This window comes from Barbatula barbatula (assembly GCF_947034865.1).
Source record: "Barbatula barbatula genome assembly, chromosome: 6".
NCBI lineage: Eukaryota > Metazoa > Chordata > Actinopteri > Cypriniformes > Nemacheilidae > Barbatula > Barbatula barbatula.
Window position 1 is genome coordinate 8805047 of NC_136765.1, and position 10075 is coordinate 8815121.

The 10075-nt window shown below is 39.1% G+C and overlaps 1 protein-coding gene across 8 annotated transcripts in view; it reads right to left on the reverse strand.

The window, feature by feature from the left end:
* The window catches only part of ktn1 (kinectin 1), a 33244-nt gene extending 26888 nt beyond the window's left edge, over window positions 1–6356 (reverse strand). For all 8 annotated transcript variants that reach the window (XM_079458492.1, XM_079458489.1, XM_079458488.1 and 5 more), the window contains exon 1: window positions 6054–6356. The gene's annotated coding sequence lies outside the window, so the exon portion shown is untranslated. The remainder of the gene's footprint in view (window positions 1–6053) is intronic.
* Window positions 6357–10075: the final 3719 nt, after the last annotated feature.

Genomic DNA, 10075 nt, shown 5'->3' on the forward strand with positions numbered 1-10075 from the left:
CCCAGCCTGTGCATGCATCTCCACCCTCTCACAGTGGTGATACAATTATGTATGCGTGCTGAATGCAGCAATCTTGGTTGTCAGCTAAATACCTGTGAGCAGTGACACTTACTATTGCACGTACACCTTACGAAGTATACACACACAGAAAGAGTAAAACCAGAGATGACAACGACACAAAGGTTGTTAATTGCTCTCTGAAGGGCGGAGAAGCATTCAAATTTGACAATATTTAAACACCTTTCATTTTGTTGAGGGTTTTTTGCTATTTGAGCAAATGAGAATGCAAAAAATATATTTGTCCTAGTCTCCCATTCACCGCTATAGAGGTTTACCCAACTATGACGACTTCTGATGCTGAGAAACCCGGAAACGTGAAAAGGGTCTACGGAGCGTTACATTTTCTCTGGTTTATATCTGGTTTACATTACATATCTAACTCCTTCAGTACGGTTTACAAAGCATTTTAGGGAGCAAAAAAGTAGCTTGACAATATACCAAGAGAATATTTCAGCATATTCTCTGCAAAGGATGAAACTAAACTACAAAGAAACTAAACTATACAAAAATATTATTATAATCGGATTATAACCTGCAAATTGAATGACGTACTGTTACTCCAACAAATACAGAAAAAGATCTAGGCGTTAGACAGCAACCTGTCATTTCGAAATCACATCTCAAATATCACAAAAACAGCCTTCTTCCTCCCTAGAAATGTTGCCAAATTACAAAATATTCTATGGTTTGCTGACGCAGAGAAACGTATTCATGGATTTATGATCTCAAGACTTGACTACTGTAATGCGCTTCTTAGTGGATGTCCTGCATCATCAATAAACAAACTGCAGTTAGTTCAGAACGCAGCTGCCAGAGTTCTAACCGGGTCCAGAAAATACGATCACATAACCCCAATGTTATCAATCCTTCACTGGATACCCATTAAGTATCGTATTGACTTTAAAGTTATTTAAATCACTTATAACGCCTTAAACAACTTTTGATAACACCTAGAATAACTAAATCCACCAAAGGAGGTCAAGCTTTCTCATACGCACCGAAACTCTGGAATAGCCTTCCTGATAGTATTCGAGGGTCAGACACACTCGCCCTATTTAAATCTAGATTAAAGGCAAATATTTTCAGACAAGCATTCACTTAATGCATAATATGCAAAATAGAACATCGGGAGACTGCTGACATTAGATATCATTTACTAGAATAATTTAACTTGTTATATAAACACCATGTATTGTGCTTGAACTTTTTTGTGTTTTTCAGTTTTTCTTATTTTCTCCTGTAAAGTTGCTTTGGAACAATTCACATTGTGAGAAGCGCTATATAAATTATATTGAATTGAAAATAAAATCTAATATCCACTTTCAATTATTTTTCAATTAACATAGCTCCCATAGTTACATTTGTGTCACACCATAGTTTGAAGAGTAAACAATAAAATAAAGAATGAGTAGGTGACCCTAAATTTCGGAATGGTTAAACAATTGGCAGCCGTCCTGTTTCACTAGTTGTTCCCGTGATAAACTAAGACTATTAAAAATACATTGCATAAAAATGCTGTCATTATCAAAACCTACTGCATTGCTCACTTGAAAGGATGACACCATGAAGCTAGCCAGCGCTGTCGCACCCTTCACTAACAAATCAATTGCAATGATATCCTGATCTCAGCGCAGAGGGGCTTTGCAAGGAATAAAAATATCCAGCCAGGGAAATGTCACTCCTCTGCACCGGTACCCTGACGCCGAGTGGCTTCGGATCTTAAAACAAAACTCACTCCCCCCTCAAAGTGAATCTGCCCAAAAGCTCAGCGATTCCTTTGAAAAAGAATCTTACTTTCAGACTGAATATGAATATTGCACCCGGGGGATATTTAAACAAGAGGACAAAAACAAAACGCCTATTTGAGTCAGAACAATATATTTCATCCCACAACAATGTCGTCCAGATATACAATTACGTTGAAGCTCCAAGGAAAACGCAGTCTGCTGATGGGGGCCATGCAAAGTGAAAATCTGGACTTCTGGTTGAGTGCTTCGGTACAAAATGTGAAGTAAATGGAAACAGTGCTGTGTTCGACTGGATGACATGCCTGGCTGCGTTCTGCCTTCAGGAAAGTGAAACAAACAGGGAGAAGAGGCACCGGGCCCTGGAAGAGCTTTTTACTTTCAGTCTGACTGCAGTCTGCACTGCACAGAGATCCGCTGTGTCGGGAATCAGAATAAACTAATCCCATTAGGAATACTCAGAAATGTCTTTCTATTTCGGTTCCACATCGGCCACAAGAAACACAGAAGAAGATATCATAAATAAGGCAAAAAACAATGTTTTTTATTGACTGTCGTTTCATGAACACAAACCACTGATACATTTCTAAAAATGGCATCATATATATATATATATACAGAAGTTAAAAATTCTTTTTTTTTAACTTGGGTCAACTTTTCTTTTTAAGAGCCCACTTGTCACATCTTAGTTACTTAGCCAACAATAAATCCTTTCAAAGCAAATAAAATGAACAGTAAACAGTTTCCCATATTGGCCTTTCCTAAGGTGACAATCATGTAGGAGAAAAAGAAAAAGTTTTTCATGTAAACGAACAGACAAAAGCATTAAATGTTTTACGATTGTAATTGAAAACATTGTTACATAAACGGCATCTAAGCCAGGCCCACAAGGCATCTGTACCATCAGACCTGTGAAGATATGCTTGTCATTCAAGTCCTGCCACCAATAACAGGTTTATTTACTACCCATTTGATCTCATTGTTAGTAGTAAGAATGTGGTACTCCGTGGATCACATTTTACCACGTTTATACACTACACTATCGTAGGGCTGGGCGATATGGCTTAAAAAAAAAATCTCCGATTTTTTCACAACAAACCCGATTTTCGATTTTAATCGATTTATTTTTTCTATTTAAAAACAAACTACAACTGACAAAGAAATTGCTCAAAACAAATGTACTCTTTATTTTGTTCTGATTTTCCTTTATGCAGTTTAATCTAAATTTCCCATTGGGGCATAAGTGTAACAGGAAACAAGCCTTAAAACATGCTTATAAACGAGATGGCAGGCCCTGCCGTTGTAAACAGTGAAAATCTAGCTTATCAGTTTTCTAATAACCTCAAACTTACAGTGACACAATGCACCTTCAAAATAACTTAAAATATGAAAAAATAATTTAATTGTGTCCCTTTTTGGTCAAATAAATGTGGCAAAAATGACTAAATTAGATTGTACAAAAATACATACAGCAGTGGTATTCATAAAGTGCAAACAAAACTTTAAACAGTTTTCCTGAATCCCTGAAATTGTAAACAAAATGAAACATCTACATCCATTACTTTAGTTTCAACATTCTTCATTTACACATTTTTAGCCAGGAAGACAAGCCTGTCTACTACCTCTGGCTTGAGGCATGCCCGGTTACATGTAACAATGCCCTCTCCCACACTGAAAAGCCTATCTGATGGGGCACTTGTAGCAGGGACAGACAAGTGTTTTTTGGCCAGATTACTGAGCCTTGGGAAGTTTGGTTCGTGACGCTTCCACCACTGCAGTGGATCAGTGTCTGGGTGTGCCGCTACCCTCTCAACAAAATCCATGTCGCAATTAGACGAGAGCGGCTTGCCAGAAGCCCCTCCCATGATGCGTATTTCACTCACGAATGGCGCGAATTACACGCGTGAATGAAGCGAGTAAAATCAAAATGTTCAAGCGTCCAACTACTCGCGAATAGCGCGTTTTATTCGCGCAACTCGTGTTTGGTGTGAACACTCGAGAGCGTCGGTCGTAGAAGTTAAAGAGAAAACCGATTTTCATTAAAAAAAATCGCCCTAAACGTCAAATTCGAGTTAATCGATAAAATCGATTTATCGCCCAGCCCTACACTATCGTATGGTTTACTCATTTAGAAAATAGTCATTTAAGATAACAAGAACCTGGACAAAGTGTATTTGAATGTCTGGGACTGTAAATAGAAAAGAATCACTGGGTTTGTGATAAAACACTTAGGATTAAAGCCAATGCAGCAAAGGAATTTTGAAAGCTGCTCCAAACATACAAGACCGAACAAGCAGCTGTTACGATGCAAGCTAAATCGTCTCACTGCTCTAACTTTCATATTCCTTGCCAAGTGGACAAAACGTTTCTTTGGTGTCGTGTGCGTTCGATTCGAACAGCCCTGTACATGGGTGTGGTGTGCTCGCTTTCTCTGAACTGTGTACTTTGTCATGCTGAGAGGAAAATGAAAACAAAGATGAGAACGGAAAGTGGCGAGCCTACGAATCCTGCCACATCATGGAGTGTCCAGCTTTGACGCATATGTGGGAGAATATATAGTTTTATCAAAGTGTACCTAACCACCGTTATCTATCAAATAAACATCTGATGCCAGCTACAGATCGCAAACAAGACCTTTCCTTTATCAAGTTGTGTTTGTGACCCTGAAATACACGAAGAACCAAGATATTTTAAACCATACTCTAGCATACAATATTTTGATACAAGCTACACCCCTCCTGCTCCGGATGTAAGGAACACGGGAGGAACAGGAAGTGAAAATGAAGTCATAGAAATACATATGCAGCTAACGCTGTTTATTTCCGTACACAACTCAGAACAAAAGTCAAACACCGGCACAAAGGCAACAAGGTGTGAAAAGTGCAAAAAAAAAACTTGGGCCTTAAAACAAGAAGGAAATATCAAGACTCTACAATTCTCCCCAAGAGCTGACGGCCTCCATGGCTGGTCATGCCTTATCCAAAATGAGAACGTAAGCCTAAACTTGATGGTAACGTAGTGACGCATAGACTGCTGGGTAGTAATCCTCTATAAAGACTGTCAGCCCTTAGCTTGCTAAAAGTATGCCATGCATGGAGGGTGCATTGCACCTCAAAGGGGGGGTGCTCATGAGCCTTATGGTCTTACATACATTCACAAGCGCAAGTGTGAGGCACATTCTCATCATTCCACAGGACAAAAACACAAATAGGTCACCAATATTTATGGCCAATTTTGCCACGACAGCGTTCAAGTCACTGTGCAAATCTTCTCCATTTACAGCAGACGTTTTTAAATCGAAACCAGCATTTAACATTTTGTCAATAAAGGTTTTTTACGACATCATTTTGGCAGGACACTAGTGTAAGTCACAAAACTCATTTCGATTTGGTAAGATTCGTTCAAGAAAGAGTCTCTACAACCGAACGACGCTCCCACCTGTTCTTTTCAATGACACACTAGTGCGCGTGCGCGAAATTTAAAGGGTAACCTATTAAAAACCGCTCAGGTAATCTTCACCACGGCAAACGTGTACAGCACCCCGGGGCTACTTAAATCTAACAGGGCTCTACAAGAAGCGACACGGACACAACAATGGACACGGGGGCGCGGACACCTCAGGTAGGTCTATCATAAACCTCGCATCTTGATAAGCGATATCAGTGCGGGTTGGGACAAGGAGCGAAGTCCTCGGATCACAGTGAAATAACTCCACGGCTGTGGGAATTAAAGTAGGTCGAGGCGTTTAAAGGGAAGCTGGCTGTCACTGCGCCGTCTGGCTGTATGAATGGCCAGCTAGCGTTGACTAGCAGCGATAGTAAGAACGCGCGTACCGTGACCGTCTTGTCAAGATAGTGAACGTTGACAGAGCAGCGCGAGACAGGGAAATATACGTCAAACCGCGAACACTTGTCGTCCTCTCTGTCGCACAGCAGTAGTGCCGCTAGCTTAGCTTAGCTTTGAAGAGAGAAGCGTGGATTGACCGACCCACCGGACGCTGTCAGCTTGTTCAGCCGCGTTTAACCTCCACGTAAATCGCACAATAACAACAACCGGAGGTCTGCGTCCCGTCAATCTACAAACAATGTTTCTAGTCTTTTGTAAATGCGCCGTCAGTTTATTTTTGACAGGTTAAAGGCTCCCTCCGGCATGACATGGAGTAGGATAGGCGGAGCAAGTATCGCAGTAGGCCCGTGTAATCTCCTCAAGCGCTGGCTATAAAACAAATGAAAGATGCGCCCGGCTTACCTACGATGATTTCCTCGCTGTTGTTATCGTCGGGATGAAACTGCGTTCCTTAAAGAGAGCGCTGTGGACTGCGGCTCTGGCCCGGCTGTAGACGGCACTTCGACTCGTTCCGCTTTGGCAGGGACAGGTCAGTGTGGGCTGAACCGAACAGTCAGCGGAGAGAGAGAGATGAAACTCTGCTGTAGAAACAAGGGATGACGTGGTACCGAGATCTCGCGGAGGAAGGGAGCAAACTCTCGCGATACGGAGGTACTTGTTGGGATGGGGCACGGAACAGGTCCGAGGGGCAGCTGCTGTTTCCCCAAATTATGTTTGGATAAGCTTGGTTTATTTACGCGTGATAAAGGTTTTAAAATGAATAAAGGACATTTATTCATTTATCATTTGTTATTGACTGCCTAAAATTATAATAATAATACTTTCTCTCAACAGGTAGTGGTTTAGCTTTTGTTGAAACTAGTAACTTTGTATTTTACTATTGCTCTTTTATGACATATCGCTTATTTCTCCCTGAACTCTTTGTAAGTCGCTTTGGATAAAAGCGTCTGCTAAATGACTAAATGTAAAATGTAAGGACAAACTGATGTACACTGTAAAACTTTTCCCTGTAAATTTACAGTAAAATACTGGCAGCTGGGTTGCCAGCCACATTCTGTATTTTTACAGAACCACAACTGTAAACAATATTTACAGTGTTGTACTGTAGTTGCCAGATACAGTATCATGCTGTAATTGTATTTTTTTTACAGTGTGCTGTAAATATTTACACTTTTAATTTACATTCTTTCAGCTGGGTTGCCAGCAAATTACTGTATTTTTACAGAACTATGACTGTATTAAGTATTATACTGTTATGCCATTTAATTTGACATATTACAAGGTGTTATATATTGCAATCAATTTTTTCTAAACAGAATATCTTTTTCCTTAAATCAAGAATTAAATTTATTTTACTTCCATATCAGTAGTCTCAAATGGAAATAGAAAACAATAGTCTTAGAATATAAAATGTTTATTTCTGATGCAAAGGCCAGAGAAATCCCATTTAAACACATTTTGGCTGAAATGTCAGCTGTACGAAATAAATTGACAGAACCGTTTACAATTAGCAGAACATTATAAATCAAGGTCATGCTACTATTTTTGTATTGCAATTAACAGTACATCATTAACAATGCCTTACTTCCTTTTAGTCCAATTACAGTGGAAAGTGGAAGTGTCTAAACAAAGTTCCATTTAAAGTCTGTAAATTCTCAGAAGAGAGGAAACCTGTGGGTGCACAGTAGTGTCCTTTTTTTGCACAACTTGGCCAGTCTTCTTTTAAGTCACTTTCCCCTTTTTGGCTTTTGATCCACGCTCCGGGTTGATGTCAAGAAAGCGTCTACAAGAAAGAACAGAAACCAATTATTATGATGATTATGCCTATTTCTAGATATCTCGGTCTCTCTCGTTCTCAATCAGATGTCTTTCAAGAAATTGTCTGGATAATGTTATCACTCCAAAAGTAACAAGCTGCATGTGGTCAATTCCTGACCTGCAGTGAGGCAACAGGTTTCCAAGTGTCTTGTAAACAGCAAGAATTATGTGCTTTTTTTGCCAGATCCAAGTGGGTTTGCCAAATGAAAAGCGTCTTGATACAAGATTAAAGCAAGTTAATCTGTATCATCCTTTAACAGCACATTGTCATCGACATAACTGCCATCCCATACATCGCAGAGGACACCGTTTGCTTTAATTTCAGATCATGAATTTTTATGTTGTTCTATAAGTGATTTACAGCAGAACAAAGCTTCTAAACTTTGCATAGTGGGAATGTATTTAGCAAAGCTTTCCTTGCCAGATTAATTTTTACCGAGGCAGATGGGGACAGGTTCAACATACTTGAAATTGGCTTTTAAGAAAGACTTTCTCCTCTTATCAGTGTGTAGTGCATGGGTATTACACATCGGAAAAAGATCATCAGTTTTAGAACAACATAAGAATTCTTGATGTTGTAGACATAATGTCTACATCATTCTTGATATCATTTTCAGAAATTCCAAGTGTAGTTAATTTTTCACTTACCCTAGCAAATGAGACTGGGTAATATCATAGATGTCCTGCAGCCCCTCAATTACCGACTGAATTACAGATGATGGGAGAATGTGCTATGCCTGCAATTTGAGATAAATATTCTATAAAAACAGCATTTCATTTGCATTATCTGGCAATAGTGCAATACCCAACTGATCTTCCCCATCATCACAATCAATAAACGAATCAGACATTGCATTTGAGTCTTCAGTCACATTGCATACCTCACCATGTTGCCTCTGTACTGAAAAGTTCAAATGTAGTAAATTATAAAGAAGCCTATCTGCCAAGGAGTTGCAGTGATACCTGGATATATGTGAGGTCAGTGTTGACACAAAAGAATAGCTTTTATTACACTTAAATGGGCAAGACACTCTGATGCCTTCTTTGATAGAGACTTCAGGTGTAACATGAAGTTTTCCAAATCACTACATCTTATCTGACAGACACCAATGTCACAGACTAAAGTTAAAGCATTACCTATTAATTGCTCAGCAGATGTATTTGTGTCCCTCTTTTTGTGATCCCTGATCGAGCCTTAAAAGCAGCAAACTTTTTGAATCTTCTGGGGAAACCAGGAATACCACATTTATAATTAGCATTAGGAGCATGACTATGTATTTTCATGTGATGGCAGTATGATAAGATCGATTCAAATGGACCATCACAGAACTGACACCACATCATTGTTGTGAACAAGTGAATTATAACTTTAAGGCTAAGAACTTACGTTAGCACTCAGTGGATCGTCATCAGATGACTCAGCCTGAAATTAAAAATGAATCGAAAATCAAACGCAGGTCGTGCGAATGGCATGATACATGTTTACCTTTCAAAATATTTCTCAAAGTTCATTGGTGAATAATTGAGAACAGATTGAACTATTCACTCGTGTTTTAACCTACGTGTAACGTTACATGGCTAAGCTAAGTTGAATCACATCGCGCCGAAAGACAGCAATTTATCTTGGGCGTTATAATATTCGATATCTTATGTTCAATCGTCAAAAGGATTAAAACAGGATTAACACACCGATCCAAAATATTCTTGATTAATGTAACACTTTTGTTCCCAAAATCAGTCCACTCGTGCTAACAGTTCAGAAATCAAATCGAATAAAACAACTGTCTTACGTGTCAATGCTCAGTCAAAGAATTATCCATCTGCTGCAACTTCATTTCTCTTCGATACAGACTAAATGTATTTCCCCCGTCTTCTTGCGGCATTATCCTCTCATTTTCACCGGTAGTCTCTCAAAGTTGTAATGTCACAGGCAGCTATAGATTAAAAGGCGAACTCGCTGCTCAAATAAGAAAAAAGAATCACGACGAAACGACTAGCATGTCTTCATACAGTAGCCTATGTAGCGTTAAGCTTATGTTGTTCATATGAATATCCCACTTACAAATTAAGTGCTTCAGCGGCAACAGATGTGTGCTCACATTTAAAAAAATTGAGCGCGAAGGAAATCAATCCCACAATGCAAAGCATTCACAGCCTGATACTGTATTACGAATTTTGCGTGCTGAAAACTGAATAATACTGTACATTTACAGCCATTCTGTTAAATATACAGTCTCAAACTGTTTTATATAAATACAGTACAATACTGTTAGAAATTGCCTGTAAATTTACAGAAAAGTTTTACAGTGTAACGTACAACTTTGGAAGGATTGGCGAAAATGTTATTCTATATATCAATGTTTAGAATTTTATAAAATGAAGGTGAATGTTGTCTGCTTGTTTCGCCGCAGCGCAGTTGTGCTTGGAGTGTAAACTGAAGCTTTATTTTGGGAACAAAGGAGGCTTGGCAGAAAAAATACACACAACACGTGCGCAAAGCTTATCGGGTCAAGGCGGATGTCTGCTGTAATACAAATATTAATAACTGATAAAATAGTTATTAGTGTGCCAGAGGTGGACAGTAGGCCTGCTTAAGTATTCTTTCT